General features: G+C 36.1%; 1 long non-coding RNA gene across 1 annotated transcript; it reads left to right on the top strand.

The window, feature by feature from the left end:
• Nucleotides 1–16,072: 16,072 nt before the first annotated feature.
• LOC114821218 (uncharacterized) lies at nucleotides 16,073–18,217 on the top strand. Its single transcript, XR_003768660.2, has 4 exons — nucleotides 16,073–16,312; nucleotides 16,840–16,991; nucleotides 17,817–17,863; nucleotides 18,001–18,217. It is a non-coding gene; the product is annotated as an uncharacterized lncRNA (long non-coding RNA).
• Nucleotides 18,218–18,807: the final 590 nt, after the last annotated feature.

Here is an 18,807-nt window from a genome sequence, read left to right as displayed (position 1 = left end):
ATTATTTCACTTCCAAACTTAAATCACACAATCACACAAAACGTCCGAGGGCAAAAAAGTCATTTCACACCGTCGAAACTGAATATTTCGGGACGGGTTGTGACACTTCACCATTGGATGCAAGGGTGGAGGTGACAGATGCAACTAGTGCACTTGCAATGTGTTATTCATTTCTCATCAAATTCATATTGACATGATTACAGGGCATGCAATATAAGTATTCTGAATTCATTGTTTTTGGGTAAGCTTCTAATTTTATTTATTTATTTTGTATTTTAACAATTGCTATATATTATGAAAGAGAGAAAAAATACACACACACACACACACACACACAACAATAGAAACATTTTTAAAGGAGGGCCTATATTGAACTGTCATGAATGAAAATCTAAAATGAAAATCATCTCATTTCCAAGAATTTCATAATAAGCAAATGTAAAACTTGATACATTTCTCACAATAACTGAAATTAATTTTAATTGATGATGTTGATGAGTTGATTTCATATTATATATGTTTAATAAGCAAATTAGTATGTTTTGATAATTTTTTTGGTATAATTTTGATACTTTGTTTTATATTTTCAATATAAGACATTTGAATTTCTCTGGAGCGAAACGTGATCAAACGGATGAATAAATAAAAGAGTAGTAAGGCAAAAGGACAACCAAGTGGTTATTTTCTGGCAATTAAATAAAAGAGCAGTGCGAGTTGCTAGAAAGTGATTTTTTGGGCTTAATTGCGATTTTTGGACCCCCAAGATGACCTATGTTGGGTTCGTGGCCTTCTAGAGAAGTGTTCGGATTATTCCAAGCTTCAAAATGAGCTATCATTGGCAGGATTTGGAGGAGATATGGGTCCAAAATGGGCTGGACAAATTCTAGGCGAATTTTACTAGTCAATTTAGTATTATGTTTCCTAATTTATTTTAATTGATTTGGTTTCCTAGTTTTATTGCAAGACATTTTCTATGTAGGATTTAATTATAATAGTATAAATAAGCCAATGTGGCCAGCCTAGTTCTTCTTCTCTGTGTGATATTTGAAAGAGGAATTTGGCCAAGTTTCGAGATTTTATAATTTTCATTCAAGGTGTTTTCGATATTTTTTTGTTTCAATAAAATTCTTTTTTATTTTAATTATGAATATGCATAACTAATATCTTTTGTTAGGGTGAAGCCATGAGCCTTAGCATGAATATGTAGTCTTTATTCAATTGCTTGTGATATCATGCGTGCATACTTTGGATTATTAATCACTGTACTTAAACTGTCTCTATGTCTTAGTGATTCACGACCATTAGGATGTTTAGATAAGTAATTGGATGTAATTCGGTTGGAATATCACCAAAGGATTGAGTATTGCTTCTTGTTGTTAATAATTGTAATTTCACTCTTAGGGGTTGCATGATTTTTCAAAGAGTTTTCATTGCATGTTCATATTTGATTTGAATATCACAGACAATTTGCCTGTTAGATATACGTTCTTACTTGAATATCAAGAGAAGAATATGGATTAGGAAAACCTAACCTAAACACTACTACATTTTACTATTTGCACGATGAACCAAAGTTGGTCGCGCAAAGTGTATTTCCGTCGCACAAACTTCAGTGCGATCGAAACTTCGTCGCGCAGAATCCGTGAAGAAAGACTTTGTGCGATGAAAAACATCATTGGTTACAAAAATACTGCGCGAGCGATGGTTTACCCTTCGTCGCACAAAATTTTTGGGAACGAATGTTTTCGTCGCACAAAATACCAGGATACATACGTGGGATGACTATTATTTGTCTCTATAAACTTTGTGTGACTACAATTTATTATTGCGCGACAAACCCTAGTTTGTCGCTTAAGTTTTGCGAGACAAAGGTTTTCGTGGCGCAAAAATAAAAATATATTTTTTTAAAATTTAATTTTACGTTTTGTTTTTTTTTTTTGTAATAAAAATAAATTGCATTTTTTTTTGTAATAAAATTAAATTGCAATTAAAAAAATGTAATGAAGAGAAAATTAATATATTTAAATTAATCTAAATGTATGTACTATGTACAAGAAAAATGTTTAAAAAGTAAGGAAGTAAAAAACTAAGAAAATAATGTGGCGTAATCTACGTGGTCATCTTACAGAGGTGGCTGGAAGGTCTCGAGGTTGTTGACAGGCTCAGATGTCGAAGGGGCAAAGGTCGAAGGGGCAGAGGTATGGCCATGCTTGGGTTGGAATGGCTCGGAGGTTGATGGGGGACGAAGATCCAGGAGACAAATGCCGGACTGACTGAGCAATGACATCTGGCTCCTATACGAGGCGAGATCAGTCTTATGGCCACTGGGCACTCCCCATCCCCTTACAATATGTCCTCGGCCTCCGCCCAAGAGTCTAATCCAAGGGCTCTATAAGGATCTGAAACCCCACATCCTACGGGGGATCCACAGACTCAGGTGGAGTCTTGGGAGGAAGCTGGAAGGCGAACTCCTGAAGAACTAATTGCCTTTTCTCCATCATCGTCGCCTATGTAATATAACATCAAATATTAATTATAACATTCATATAATAACCATGAAACTTGAATGCATAAAATAATAATTAAAATTGAAGAATACTTACATGAAGGGACTCGACTAACTCATCCCCGGGTCAAAATTCCTCTGTGATATGTAGAGAGAGAATAGCAGCCATTTTCTCATCATATTTTTCTTTCAGTGTTCATTCATCTCTTCTTTCGAATTCATGCCCATCTATCAATTTACACCAACTTGGCCTCAGAGCCAGGTTTAATCATTTGAGCCTGAGCGTAAATATGTGAAGTCAATGAGCTCAATCGAAGCTCACTCGACGCTCGGTGAAGGTTCCCGGAGTTCCATTATCATCTGAGAAGAGAAATCAGTTCATTCAAACCGACGATGTCTAGATCTAGAGGCTCGGAAGTGAGAACTCCAATTTTCTCTGGTGAGAACTACGAGTTTTGGAAAATTAAGATGGTAACTATTTTCAAATCTGTTGGGTTATGGAATCTAGTAGAAAAGGGGATTACAACCCCCGATTCGAAGAAGAAGAAGAAAGTGGAAGGATCATCTGAAGATGAAAAGAGATGCTTACTGTGCTCATGAAAGACGCGAAGGCTCTAGGAATTATACAAAACACAGTCTTTGACCAGATCTTCCCTCAGATTGCCAATGATGATTCAGTTAAGATGGCATGGGATCTGTTGTATAGAGAATACCACGGTGGTGATCATGTTAGATCGGTAAAACTTAAAAATCTTATACGAGAATTTGAATATGCTAGGATGTGAGATGATGAATCTCTATCTAGTTATCTTACAAGGCTAAATGAATTGATTAATCAAATGAAAACATTTGGTGAATCTCTTTCAAATGAGAGACTTGTGCAAAAGGTTCTGATTAGTTTAAGTAAATCGTATGATCTTATCTGTTTGGTTATAGAAAATACAAAATGCTTGGAGACTGTAGAATTGCAGGAGATAATTGCAATCTTAAAGAGCTAAGAACAACGGTTTGATCTACACATTGTTGATACTACTGGGAAGGCATTCTCATCCCTCTCAGTGAGTCCAAAAGGGCAAAATAGAAGTGGAGCTCAATCTGGTCCATCTCAATTCCAGAAGAATTGGAATTCTAAGGGCAAGAAATGGGATTCAAAATCCAAGTTTCAACAGAAATTTCCTGCTAGTTCTGCACAAAATTCATATTCATCACAGTTAATGGGTCAAGCAGTGACAAAACCACAGTGTAGGGTATGCTCTAAATTTCACTTTGGTGAGTGTAGATATAAGGGGAAGCCTAAATGCTACAACTGTGAAAAGTTTGGACATTGGGCTAGAAAGTGCACCGCAGGTAAACCAGGGCAAAAAGCAAACAGTGCTAATCATGTAGGGGTGACAGGGAACTTATTCTATGCCAATAACATTATCTTTGGATCAATTATCAATGGTGACTGGTATATTGACAGTGGTTGTAGCAACCACATGACTAGAAATGAGAAGCTACTGGTTGATTTAAGTAATATCGATGCTTATCCATGAACCTCAGAGGGAGAGCGCTGTCGGAAGAGGAAGAGATAGGGTTGTCGGAGGAGGAAGAGAGAAGGCTGTCGGCGGAGGAAGAGATAGGGGGTGCTGGAAGAGGAAGAGACAGTACGAGGGAGAGCTGAGGGAGATGGTCGTCGGAGAAAGAGTTTATAGAGAAGAGAGGTAAGGGGAAAGTGGGAAAGTGCTTGCGATTTTAGTTTAATCCCGAGGTTATTACATGACGAACATAAGATATTCATTGCGCAATAAATTTAAATTTTCACGAAATTATTTTTGTCCGCGCCCAATTTTCAGCTCATTGCTCGACGAATAAAATTTTATTCGTCGAGCAATGAGCTGAAAATTTAATTTACCTGGGTAAATTTAAAAAAAATTATATGTATTGAAATAAAACCAATTTATTTATGACATAAGATAATTACATTACAAAAAAAATCATTTACTATGTTCTACATGGCAAGTCTCAAATAAATTGCATTATTCATCATCAGAACTATAATAACTTTTGCTATCGTCGTTTTTGGTCTCCTAATCATCCTCCTCCATAACTACGTCACCGTCATCGTTTGGGCCCACTGCAACATCGTATTGCGGAAGATCACCAAGGTCAATTGTAATTGATTGAATTGGTATTTCGATTGAAGACACTCCTTGTATCTGAAACGGTTCTTGGATAAGATTTGTATCTCGAACTGTTTCCGCATCATTTTCCATTGAAGATTCTAAACATTGGTCAGCGACGTTGTCGATGTCGTCGTCAGTTGGGTCATGTTCTGGTATAGCATACATGCTCATCTGATCCATTTTTTGAACAATTTTCCAACCTCTCCCGGCTTTAAGGTCATCTAGATACACAATCTGTTTTGCCATGTTTGTCAAAATGTAAGGGTCGTCATCATACCAAGTTCTGTTAATGTTCATAGATAGTAAGGCGTGGTTGATTTTAACACTTCCTTGCCTATTTGGGTTTGTATCAAACCATAGACACTTAAACATGATCACTTTGTATCACTCTTCGTAAAGCAATTGCACGACATTTGTTAGTTTGCCATAGAATTCAATGTCCGTAATTTCGCCTCCATATGGGACATGGACATCGTTGTTTTACGTACACAACTTGTCATCTCGTGTAGTCCCCAAAAACTTGATGCCGTTAACATGGCAACTCGATAACTAGTTTCGTTTGCTAGGTTGAGGCCACAAGCTTCAATGACTATATATGAAGAGTAAATGGGCAAAATTAGGAAGGACATTGTTGATTTTCACCTCTAGATGGTGCTTTTGGTAAACTACAACAACATCAATTACACAGGTAGTCTATGGCTGATGAGGCTAATTAACAAGCTCACTCCAGCGTCATCTAATATTATACAAAAACATACACATGTTAGTTTGAGAAAATTAAATACTACAATATATATGTCAAATACAAAACACTTATCACCTACGTATTCGAGAAACCACTATGGAAACAATTCTTGGTGTTTCTTGGCATACAAATGTGATGGATGCTTTCGCTTCATCATATGTTCATGCTCATCTAAGTATGCCATTATCTCATCACAATTGTTCATATGAACCAATGTGCTATCTCCATGTTATTTCTAGAAAATGACTCTCCTTGTACAGGATCTCCAAAAGGTCATGAACTTTGGGCAAAAACAGAAAGTTTCTCTTTTCTCACACCCCCCGTCATTATTGTGCTAAGGACGATTGAAAGCCATCTCCACATCTTTTAAATACATTCCATAGAAAGTAAGCGACTCATATTAAACCCAAGCCTCTATAATTGATCCTTAAGGCTTCGCCTTGTTGCGTACACTTTTTTTCAGCTCCCCGAGAAGCTTACCAAAATAAAATGATAAGATACAAATTAGTAAGCGTGGGCTAATGATGCATAAACAAATTATGAGGATTATATACCTTTCTATTAGATACATCCAGTGATAGTTGACAAGACTAGTAAGCAATGCCTCTTCGGGTAAGTGAACCATCATGTGGATGAGACTTGTGAAGAAAGCTGAAGGGAATATCATCTCAAACTTGCATAAGACTTAGACAATATCATGGCACAACTGATTAATGTCTGTTTTTTGCAATGTTCTTCCTATCAGTTGGGAAAACAAATATAGACAACAACATGATTGGTTTCACTACATCTTCCGGCAATAGGTGTCGAATACCCATAGGAAGTAAGCGTTGCATAAACACATGGCAGTCATGGCTCTTTAGTCTAGCAAATTTACCCTCGTCAACATTCATGCAACACGCGATATTAGAAGCATACCCATCGGGAAACTTTATAGACGATACAAACTTTAAAAACTTTTTTTTGTCTTTCAGTTTCATAGAAAAAAACGCAACTTACCTTCTGGCTTTATCACTGTCCCTATTCATCGATAAACCACTCCATATGCCCATTCTTTCTATATCAAGATGAGCTTTGATCGTGTCCTTTGTCTTGCCCTCGATATCTAGAATGGTGCCCACCAATATGTCGAAGACATTTTTCTCAACATGCATAACGTCAAGGTTGTGTCTTAATTTTAGTTTCGATGAATACGGGAGCTCAAAAAACATAGGCTTATGCATCCAGTTCATATGTGTAGAAGGTCTAGTCCAACTCACTGTTTTCCCGAACGGAGAAAAATCCAAACAGTTAAGTTATTCCAAAATCTGATCATCGGACCATTCTCTAGGTCTGAGGCGATGCTCTGTGTTCCTGTTGAACTCTTTATCCTTTTCCTGCCACTCGTGGTCTCATGGCAACCATCTCTGATGACCAAGGTAACAAACTTTTCCGACGTGCCAACCTGATGTTAAATCATCCTTGCATACAGGGCATGCCATATAACCCTTAGTGCTCTACCCAGAAACCATTGCATATGCAGGGAAATCATTCACAGTCCACATAACTGCTGCCTGCAAAGTGAACATCTTCCCAGTGGACTTATCATACGTGTGCATACCGTTTGTCCATAAATCCTTTAGCTCATCAACCAACGACCTTAAGTAAACATCGATTGACCTGCCAGGATGCTCAGTTATCAAAAGAGTCATCATCATGTATTCTTTCTTCATGCATTTCCAAGGTGGCAAATTATACGGGAATATGAAAATCGGCCAAGTGTTGTGGTGTTGGTTTAGATCCTCGAACAGATTGATTCCGTCAGTGGCAAGTCCCAATCTAACATTCCGAGGATTAGCAGCAAACTCGAGGAACTTTCGATTGAACTCTTTCCATGCCTCCCCATCTGCAGGATGTCTTATCACATCGTCGTCTACCCATTTTTCCTTATGCCATCTCATGTTTGTGGCAGTATGCATCGACATATACAATCTCTGCAACCTAGGTTTCAGGGGTAGATAATGCATGACTTTTTATGGAATCTTAGTCATTTTATTCTGAGATGTCATTTTAAACCTCGATTCATTGCATACAGGGCATTTATCCAATGCTTTATTCTTTTTGTAGAATAAAATACAATTGTTTTTGCAAGTGTGAATTTTTTCATAACCCAATCCAAGACCATTCAACACCTTTTGTGCATGTCTATGGTCTTTCGGCAAACAATTATCTTTTGGAAGCATTCTTTTGAAAACCCCTAAAAAGTAATCGAAACACTGGTTCGACATACAATACTTTATTTTTCCATGCATTAGTTCCACAATGGCCATGAGAACGGAAAAGCTCTCGCACCCTGGGTATAACTCTTGGTTGTCATTTTTTAATTGTTTTTCATATTGTTCGAACTCTGCACTATCCATTAGTGTAGGCACGTCATCTTCCACTTAATGATTGGTGTTTGTCGATGCAAATGGAAAAGCATCATTTATAATATCCATGACTTGTTCATTAGGATCCACAATAGGTTCAACATTGTCTACTCTTGTGGCATTTGAAGACAAAGCAATCTCTAATTGTTCCCCATGATGGTTCCAAGCATTATATGTCTCAATCATTCTATTCCTTACTAAATGAAATCGAACATTTTCAATTGTCTCCCTTAACGTGTTGTTACACCTCTTACAAGGACACCGGATTCTAGTTGCACTCGGGTTGTGTGTACATGCAAAGTCAATAAAATCCTCGATTCCATCCAAGTATTTGTACGCGCATCTATTTGGGTTCTGTATCCACGTCATGTCCATAATTCTTGGAACCACAATAATAATACAACAATCATAACAATTCATACAAAATCATAAATGGACCTCTGAAGCTTGCATACCTTAGTCTTTTCAGATGTGGACACGAAGCCTTCGAGTTGAGTAAGAGCTCTTCCTCTAGGTAGCCATTCAAAAAGGCTCTTTTCACGTCCATTTGCCATATCTCATAATCATGGTACGCAGTTAGAGCAAGCAAAATCTGAATAGACTTAATCATGGCTACAGGAGAGAAGGTTTCTTCATAGTCAATCTCTTCTCGTTGCCTGTAACCCTTGGCTACTATTCTAGCCTTATAAGTCTCCACATTCCCATCAGCGCCTATCTTCCTCTTGAAGATTCATTTGTTTCCAATAGGTACTATACCTTCTGGAGGGTCTACAAGAGTTCAAACCTGATTTTGATACATGGTATCCATCTTGAATTTCATGGCCTCTTGCTATCTCTTTGAATCAATGTCGGACATTACTTCAGTGTAGTCTCTAGGGTCTTCCCTTATGTCATTGTCACCTAGAAGGTGCAATTCCCCAAAGTCATTATCCAAGCCATACCTTTTAGGTGGCTTGCTGACCCATTCAGATCTATGTGAAGCTAGGTGTTCAGGAACAGGGTTGTCCATCTGTTGATTGATTGTTTGTGGCTCATCAAGAATTTCCTGCAATTCTATCGTTCTTTTGCTAGTTCCATAGAGAGCAAATTCATCCTCAAGGAATATAGCAGTTTTGGCGACAAAGACTTTCTGGTCGTTAGGGTGATAGAATTCGTATCCATAGGTTTGTTTAGGATACCCCACAAAATAGCATTTAACAGATCTTGCTTCAAGCTTTCCTGCATCTTGTTTCTTAATGTATGCAAGACAACCCAAAATCTTAAGATGTTTAAGACTTGGCTTCTTCCCATACCATATCTCATATGGTGTTTGTGGAACATATTTAGAATGCACTGCATTTAGGAAATAAGCTGCTGTGTGTAGTGCATATCCCCATAATGATATTGTTAGATCAGTGGAACTTATCATAGAATGAACCATGTTCATCAAGGTTCGGTTTCTCCTCTTAGAAACTCCTTTATGTTAAGGAATTCAGTACTTAGATACTCACCCCCTTGATCTGATCTTAGGGTCTTTATCTGTTTCCCAGTTGCTTCTCTACTTCATTATTAAATTCTTTGAACTTTTCAAAGGATTACGACTTGTACTTCATAAGATACACATAGCCAAACCAAGAGTAATCCTCCTTAGTTAAGATTCATCTCGAAAAGCTTCAGGCCTTACATCTAAACCAAACACAGGACTATCTCAAACAAAATCAGAACGCAAAGTACAATCAAAATCCTTAAAATCATTTTTTCCAACCCTAAATCTAATAATTTTAAGAAATACTATAGCACCAATTGAGAGAGGAATTGCGATAATACCTAAAGATCGGAGAGAGAAATGAAAGTAAGAGCGTTTCCTCTGCTGGGGGTTCTGAAAGAGAATTACAGGAAAAATTGATGGATTTATGCATTAGAAACATGAATTAAAGATGACAATTAGAAGGGGAATAAAAAAAACCTGAGGGCTTTGATTTGACGATGGTTCCGATTTCCACCTCGGTCTATCTATTTGCAGCGAGGTAGAGGGAGAGGAGTGGACGAAACCGCTTAATTTTAACTTTTTTACCAACTCCTCGTGTCTATTTTCTAGTAGTGTGAAATTTGAAAGATTTCTAATTTTAGGAAATTTTCGAAAAATTTTTATTCTCACCTTCTGATATTTTATTTATTTTTTAAGTAGTGTGCGTAATTGCACCACATTTAATGTTCGTGGTAGATAACACAATGCGATGTACTTACTAATAATATTGACCACGGTTAATACCCATGGTGGTTTAATCTTTTCATAATGTGCTAATTAAGATCGTGGTAGTAAATTATTTTATTATAACGGGCCATTGCTTGCTTGTTGTAAAACACTGTTATCTACAACATGCTGACTAAGTCCGTGGTAAATGGTCACTTTTTATAACGGGCACATAATGTCCGTGATAAATGAGCTATTTTCTTGTAGTGTATTAAGGGTTCTTGGCTATATCCGATATCTCTGGATCAAATTTTCTACCATATATATATAAATATTAATCACTAGATAAGTTTTCCCTGCATCATTAAATATAGGTCTGGTCAAATATCAAATGGTGAGACCACTAGTGGTCTCTTTGGTTATAATTAAAAAGCAACACGTATTTTAGTTTGTGCTTACTTTATTGATTAGTATTCATTCAACAATGACTTACCCAAGCCAGTAGTGCCTTATGATATACGAATGATGGCCAATCGTACTATATTAATCAAATACCCGTGTGCATACGTATTCTCGTCTCTTTTCTTCTTAAATTACTGGGTCTGGAAGACAATCCCTACAACCTAGCCTGCATGCAACAAATTGCAACACCACTTTGCCCTACATGCTCATCTTCTCTTTCTCTAGATCTCTCGCTCTTCTTTTCTTACTATGTAACTTCCATCGCACTACACCGGCAATTGTGGCTGCTCCGTCCTTCTTGCAAACCCCTGCCAAATGCTGTGAACTAAGAGCACTGCATTCGCTGTAGATTTGCAAATGTATTTACACACTTGACCAATCAAAGTCCTTCCAACAATCAAAGGCATAACGATCCATGAGAAGAAAACAAGTTGCTCATCAAGCACGCTCGGAAAGAAGATGGAGACTAAAGAGACTGAAGAGAGAGAGCCGGTGAGTAGAGCAATATGACCGGACATTCGAGAGTAGAATATGGCAGTGCAGTTACGGCGTGATTTTATGTTAGCTGCAAGTGCAAAGCAGTAGACTAACGTTGTCGACAAAAATATCCACATGTGTCTTGGGTGTGTGTCGAATGGAGATTCGGTTGCACCTTGACATTTAACTTGAAGTACGCCAATTAGCAATGGATTTAGAAATGCAAAGATGGCATGCCATGGCATTGAGGAAATGAATCCTTGCAGCCTACACAGCAAAATAAAAAGTCACTTATGTAAAATAGTTTAAGCTTATATAAAGGAGTGTAATTAGTTTAAATATTATCTTTCTCTCTTCATGAAGAGTGGGCTTTCACTCTCTGCGTAATCAGGTGATGATCACCTTAGTTTAATTAACCTTTTAGCTATATATATGAAAAAAAGAGTTTTAAAGGTTTTAGGAGCTGTTATTGAGAATTCAAAAAAATCATCATATACTCATAGGTTATGAAAATATAAGGCAGACAATCTTGCATTTAGAAGAATACCGGAATAACTACTTTGGAATTGCAATAACAGCTGCCGAAACGTTTTAGGATGATTATTCAATAGTAAACCATAGCCACAAAACGTAAGTCAATCGATCTTAAGTGTGAACATCATAGGTATTAGAACTCATGATCACCCAAACGAGGGTCGGGCAACCTTCAAATGAGGTCGGGCGGCAAAAGTGGAAAATGGCTAATTAGCCTTCAATGATCGATGCCCTAAGTTAAAGGTTTATAAAATATACATATCGGCCGGCAGGCCATGATCACTTACTTTTTCTCAAAATCCGCCCATCAGCACTTGAATAATCTTACCGCTCTTATTTGCTCGATCATGCCACTAGGCTAAAAATAACTTTATAGATGTACATATGTAAAACCAAAATAATCCACCATTAGGTTTTTGTTGTTGAAATTGGTCTCATGGTGATCAGTTGTAAGCATAATAATATGTAAGCGGAAGCAGCAAAAACAATATGAATATTAGAAATAAAGTACCTCTTATTTTTTGTTTTCCTTCTGATCTTGATATGATTCCATTTGGAGACTCTGTTGCTGCTGCTGCTAGGTCTCCAAACCGCAAAGCCAGCGTGCTGCTCTCTGCTATCCATTTCTTTGCAAGTAATAGCTTGATTTTTTTTTTGTAACTAACTCTTCAAATAAGGTATATTTAAAGGAAGAAGGCAGTCTTTCTATTTATAATTCCCTAATGAATCTGGCTAGTTAAAAAATATAATTAAATATATCGCCGACATGCTAACTGATGGAGCACTTACTTGATGGATCAGTTTTTAACATTGTTGAAAGCATGTGTAAGACAAGACTAAAACCTTGAAAAATCTGAGATCAAGGAAATTAACAAGGTAGATAAACAATAGTAAATTAAAATTTGGACCGTTTCTATTTGGAGTATACATCCCTACAATTTTTCCAAATGGACCCACATACATGTTCAGCGTAGTTACGTACAAAATTAATTAAGGGGGTCTGCTGTTATGTGCTCTTGTGCATGTGTACGCTTTTTTCTGTTTAATCCACTCTCTTTCTTACCTTAGTGTAACTTAGAGTAATATCGCTTACCTTAGTATAACTTAGAGTGTAATATCATTTGTAATTAAAAGAAAGCTTGTTAACAACAAATCAGAATGACGTGGTTTCAACCACATATTCACCGGTTAACAATTCAGTTAACCACATTCGAAGCTTAATTATCAATGAAAAAAAATCAACCAAAACAGGAAACAGTTAATTAATTCTTAGAAGCATTAGCTTGTTGCTCATCCTTACAAATTTGTTTATCTTTTCACACATGTAAGGTGAGACTTCCACAGCAAACAGGATGAACATTATATTGATATATAATTATAAACATTATATTGTTGACAACTGTATTAGACATTGGAGTCTAGGGTTTCAAGCAAAATTTGTAGACTTTCTGTGTAGTGAATTAATGCATCATCATGCAGAGGGATCGGTATTGATGGACACGGATTCGAGTTTATTTTTATTCTAGCTAAACAGTCTTTGTATGAAATTATTAATTTGATGCACGCTTCTTTATTATTACATCATCAGGTAACCTAGCTAGAGCCCTAACATAAATTACCACAAACTTGTTAGTTAGGGTAAGCTAGGAAGGCTAAATTTGTAGACAAAATTGGAAAACTAAATGACATGGAAGTTAATTATTGAATTATTACTTAAGTGTTGATTAACGTACTTATTTCGTATTGGTGACACATCATTTAGTTTGCAAATTTAGTTTACAAATAAGTCTACCTAGTATTACTCTATTACGTATATGTAATTTTGTGTAAATTTCGTGTGTAGTTTAAGTACATGATCATCAATCAAGAAATGCCTTTAGAAACATCAGTAGATCTCCAAAAAAAGATTTTATGGTAGACCTAGACTATGAAGGGGTAGAATCCTAATTAAAAAAGCCATGTATATAATGATATAGATATTATTTGATACAGCTTTTAAAACACAAAAAAGAAAAGAAATTTAAATCATAATATAGTAGTTTATATATATATATATATATATATATATGCATGCTTGAAAGCGTGCACTACAAATAGTTTATATAGGAAAAGGATCCGGCATTTATGTAGGAAAAGCATCCTCGCCGGATCCTTTTTATGGGGATCTTAAGGATTCCGTGATCGTGATTGTTCATCATATATCATGCGGTTAATTTTCGTTATATACTATTTATATTTAATTTTAAATTTTAAATTTTGAAACGAAAACTGATCGCACAATTTATGATGAACGGTTACAATCAGGAGATCCCTAGGATCCTTTTCCATTTATATATGCCCTTTAATAAGATGGATCCGCATTTTTCTAAAAAAAATGGGGATACCTTTTTGACCTTTAGATTGCCTTTAATGAAATTATGTGGTTGAAATTAAATTACAGACCACACAATCTCAACCACATAATTTCATTAAAGTCAAATCCAACGGTCAAGAGGGTGTCCCCATTTTTTTAGAAAAATAAGGATCCTCTTATTAAATGATTTATATATATATATATATATATATATATATATATATATATATAAACTATTTGTAGTGCACGCGTTCAAGCATGCATACTTTTTCTTTTCTGGTGGTCATGAATTTCAAGAATTATTTACCTCTTTTTGAACCCCATTGTACTTTCCGGCCGTATAATAATTGCTATCCTTCTTCAGAAATATGACGGCAAGCTTGGCTGATGGTTAAGGTTTCTTGGGAACTAACTTTCTGATCAGATAAATCTCCCACCGAGATTTATGGTTAATTTGGTCCTTCCACTATTTAGAGTTCATCAAAGAAAAAACCACTAATTAAAAGCAAAAGTAAGTTGCATTTTCTTCGTCTATGTCTGACACTATCAGCTTAGTATATTGCCATGCATGCTTCTTTCTTTCGACAACTTTATATATATGCGCAAGATATATTCTCTATAAGCAAATGGAATTGTTACACTCATATTTTTTTATCTTTGTCGTTGAAAGATCTCTTCCATTATTGTTGGGAGTTGAAAATGCCAAGATAAACATGTTAGAAAATTCCTCGAAGGAGGATGTTCACGACCGATCTGAGAAAAGTGTACACAATCTTTTTATAAAAAAATAAAGTGTACACGTTATTGTTGGGGGCCACTTGTCACATTGCAATTGCAATGTAACTCACTTGAAAAGTGCACTAATCAAATTCGATGAGGGGTCACCCAAAGCTTCGAATTCGAGGAACCCAATGAACATTTGATAAGAATATGGTTATGAAATGGTGCCTAAATTTATAGTACTGGAGCTATGGTAAGAATTTTCACCAAGTTCCGCAAGATTAATTGTTGCTGAATTACATGCAATATGAGGCACCAAATAGAAACTATTATTGGTAATTATTAGATTGAAAACTTAAGGGCGTGTTTACATAAGAAGAATGGAGTGAGAAGAATGAAAATTACATTCATTTCAAGTGATTCATGTGTTTACTAACATTGGGGAATAAATTTGTATGTGGGGCCCATCAAAAATAGGAAATCAGATCCCTGATTTACCTGGAATCATATTACCGGTGGTATTTGGATTCCGGAAGAAAGCCTCATCCAGGAATCAGTTTTTTCTACCCAATATACCGTTATCTCTGTTCGCTCCCTAAATCCGCCATGGGGCCTTGCAGGCAAGTCGGGGATTTACTGCACATACAAGATTGGTGGGTGCGGGCGTGCCACTACTAGATGCCACTAGTAGACGGGATTTGAATGATTGAGGTTGCGCCTGAGTTTGACTTCGAACCAAGAGATTGTGCCATTTGAGTGGGAGTTGCTCAAATTAAGGTTCTTTGTTTGCCTTAAAAATAAGGACTTTACTTATATGGAGAGATAGAACAATATGTAAATGACAAGGTTGTTTGGAAATATAAATGACAGAGGAAAGTGACTAAAATTGCAGATTGCTTGTAATTTATATGGCTGGAAATGAGTACATAAAAGCTACAAATGAGATCGATACCGCAAGTGAGCAGCATAGCTAATAAACTAGATAAAAGAAGGCTTTTGGCAAATCTGGTTTGAGCAGAGTTTGTGCTTTTGTTTGTTTGTTTGAGTGTCCATAATCCTTGTGCATCTGCCCCTTTTTATAGAGGTCTGGAGGAAACCCTCCTGCTGAGGTTTTGTACCTGCCCGAAAGAAGCTTGGGCAGCTGCTTGCATTTCCTTTTGCCAACTTGCATGTAGAAACAATATTAAAAGGGGATTTGCATCTCCACCACATGTTTTTAGCACATGTTTTCCCACTTGTAATAAACTAACATTTAAAAGAAGCAAGTTGGCTTCTTTCACATGTTCCTTGCCCGAAAGCTTGCTGATGCCTTTCCATCTACTTGCCAAACATGCATGTATCTTGATTAAACAATGCTTGACAAATCTCCACCACCAAAACAAATTGGAAGAACAATATTATAGTGTCAAACCCATCCACTTACCACCAAATATCTTTCCAAGTTAGCTTTCTTGCATATTAATCCTCCAAATGCCATATTTTACCCAAATTACCCAAATAAGTAAAAATAGGTATATTTTGAGTGCAAGCAATCTCCTTCCCTCGTCCCCGGTAACACAGCACCCAGCGCCTTCAAGTTTCAGATTCCAGCCGAAACATCAACGTCAACACCCGTTAAACTATTGGATTAAGCACTATTCGGCCTTCTCCTTCTCTGAGCTACTTTGCTACGTACAAACGCCAACTCTCACTCCACAGCCCTCCAATCACAGCTCCGGCAAATGGGTTTTCTCCCTTCAGACGAATTTTCAACTCTTACCTCCAATCATGTAAGCTCCGTCATCCCTGATTTGTTATTTATCTTGCTCCGATTACAATATTTTGCATTTCTTATTTCTGGGTTTTGTGCATTCCGTGGATATACTAATACCCTTTGAACCGTTGAATCGGTACATGTTCGGTGTTCTTGTTTTGAAGGTATGTATGGTTTTTATGCATTGATTTTAGGCGCCAAATTTTACTTGTATTGCTTAATAAGAGATAAGGGACTGAGTTGTGCAGCTTGTGTTTGAAATATGAATGAAGTTGTGATATATACATTGATTTGCATTGAATTCAATGGATGATGGAATCAAATTGTTCAAATTTGATTAACTGGGTTATAATTTTGGTTTTAAATATGCTTACTCCAAACAACAGTTCTAATTTATAAGATGGTAGCTTGGCTTTTGGCATGGTGATGAATATATGATGTTGGTGGGCTTTGTTGTTACCATATAGACAAATTTAAATGTTCTCCGTTTGTGGATTGTACGAGCTTTAAGCTGTTGTGTACTGACTTTGTAATGAACCACAGATTCTGCAACTACGGGTGCTGGCTCACCTTGTGAGCAATCAGGAATCATATTTATAGGTACTGGTACTAGTGAAGGAATTCCCCGAGTCAGCTGCCTGACAAATCCTTTAAAGATGTGCGAGGAATTATAACATACTTATAGATGCTGGAAAGTAAGTGATATTTCAATTTTATGCATCCTGTTTATGTTACCCTAAGAATGTACTTTTACTTCTTTATCTCGGAAATTTCTAATTTGAGGTTGTGGTTGGTTATGGATCAAAATATTAAATCTGCAGTGGTGTACCAAATCTTTGTTGGAAAGAAATATGTATCAAGTACTCATAGTTTAAACCTAAGACTTGCAATACGTTTAAACCTAAGACTTGCAATACGTTTAAACCTAAGACTTGCAAAAAGTAAGACTTTTGTCAACCTTAATATGTTTATGAGTTCATTGGTAGGCATGGAAGATAATCCACTTAACTATATGCTTCTCATATGCAATAAATTGATAGTAAATATGTAGGCTGACAAGTTGGTGTGCCATCCAAGAACCATATTTTCTGGATAAGTTTAGCACCCCAGGCATTGTTGCACAGTGGTATTTGCAGCCTCCCCATGGGGCAAAGATCCATCAATCAAATAGAACCCCGTTTGGAGCCTTATGAGGTGGGTTGATGGGAGCTTTTCATATGGGCAAAGCTACAGGATAATTTACCTCAATATTACTTTAAAATAAAATTTATAGCTGTAGTCCATGTATTTCTTGCTATACAAATTATTAAATTATAATATATGACACAATTGATAAAACTGATTTAATTGTTTCATTGTTGTTTTGGCTTATTACCAATGAAGATACAAATATAATTCTTCTTATTTATAACTTAAAACTTTAAAAGTGGAAAAAGAAAAGTTACATATGACTCGGATTTTGTTGTGCCTCAATGATATACTTCCATGATGAAAGCTGAATTTCTATTCGTGTTTCACAGGTTTTTCTATTCTACCACAGTGCTCTCCAATGGTTTACTGCCTACGGGTTAGTTATTGCCTCATCTGTTTATGTTGCTATCATATATGAGTTCATGATCTCAAATTGTCTCTCATGTGCGACACGTCTACATTATCTGGGTTAGTTGCAATAAGATCAGATACTGACGTTGCGTGTTATATTAGGAAACTTCAAGATCAAACTTTCAGACGTTGATATTGAGGACTGATTTCTTGTGGTCTATGAAAGTTTGGTGTTTTGGTACTGTAATACCACTCTCATGTATTCCCTAGATATTGAGGACTGATTTCTTGTGGTATATAAATAATTGTATTAGTTTTTTATATACAAAAGAATTGTATTATTAATTATTTAAATAAAATTTATATATATTTTGTACAAGGATATTTTAGTTATCAAACTAGTTTTGATTCGGATTCATGTGAATTGATAAACAACTAATATAGAATATGCATCATTTGCACTCTGATTCTATATAGTTTTAGTAAACAACTTCAACAGGAATCTGATTCTGATTTCACCTCATTTCAATTCCTCCTGAATTCAATTCCTCTCAATCTGATTACAGATTAGTAAACGTGCCATAAATTTATTCAAGTTGAGTACAAATATTGTCAATGTATATATGATTTTTCTTTCCTTGAACTATTTATCGGTAGACATATAACTTAACCCAAATTCGAATTTATTTATAAGCAAACAACTGAACTTAGAACGGATATTAATACTGGATTCATTGTATCGATCAGGCGTGCCATAAATTTATTCAAGTTGAGTACAAATATTGTCAATGTATATATGATTTTTCTTTTCTTTAAGAACTATTTATCGGTAGACATATAACTTAACCCAAATTCGAATTTATTTATAAGCAAACAACTGAACTTAGAACGGATATTTATATTGGATTCATTGTATCGATCAGGTGTGCTTACAATATTTGTGGTTTAAGTGCGTCAAGACATTAATGT

The sequence above is a fragment of the Malus domestica genome, chromosome 02 (assembly GCF_042453785.1).
Source record: "Malus domestica chromosome 02, GDT2T_hap1".
In the NCBI taxonomy this organism is placed as follows: domain Eukaryota; kingdom Viridiplantae; phylum Streptophyta; class Magnoliopsida; order Rosales; family Rosaceae; genus Malus; species Malus domestica.
This window is presented reverse-complemented; position numbering and strand designations above follow the sequence as displayed.